Below are 588 nucleotides of genomic sequence, written 5' to 3' on the forward strand. Positions count from 1 at the left end.
TAACTTATACGGGAATTTGAATGAAGGGTCAGTGGTTATATCAGGCGAGAATTTGTTTATGTATGTAGTGCACTCTGTGGTATTAAAAAGGCGTGATGAGTTGCTAATAGGCTAGGGTCTAGAGATACCGACACTCTTGAGCAATCCTTACATTAAGGTCTGGGAGGTAAAGACGGTAGTCGCATAATGAGCGAAATTATGGGACATAACGCTTTTATGCCTCGAAAGTAAAGCCTTTGGGAGTCGGGGGGAGGGAATTCGCTTTTAGTGTGCCTCTGAAACAGCGACCGACGCCTCTCGTGCAAGGTTAACGCTCGAGATCACGACGTCTTTAGAATGATCGATATGACGATATTTCTTTCCATGAGGTGAAACAAAGGCTCCGTCTGCAACAAAAAGCGATGTATTCATTCTCGTGAGGTGACGATGTGATGTAGTTTTCATCGTCTTGGGACAAACAGCAGTAATAATGTTTATTTTTGGGGATTTATAACGGTCCGGGAACAACTACAATATAGGGTTGTGGAATGGGATCAGCGGAACGAGATATTTTTACTTTTATAAGTTAATTTTTCTCTTTAAAACGAG

Source organism: Macrobrachium rosenbergii, chromosome 9 (assembly GCF_040412425.1).
Source record: "Macrobrachium rosenbergii isolate ZJJX-2024 chromosome 9, ASM4041242v1, whole genome shotgun sequence".
Taxonomy (NCBI): Eukaryota; Metazoa; Arthropoda; class Malacostraca; order Decapoda; family Palaemonidae; genus Macrobrachium; species Macrobrachium rosenbergii.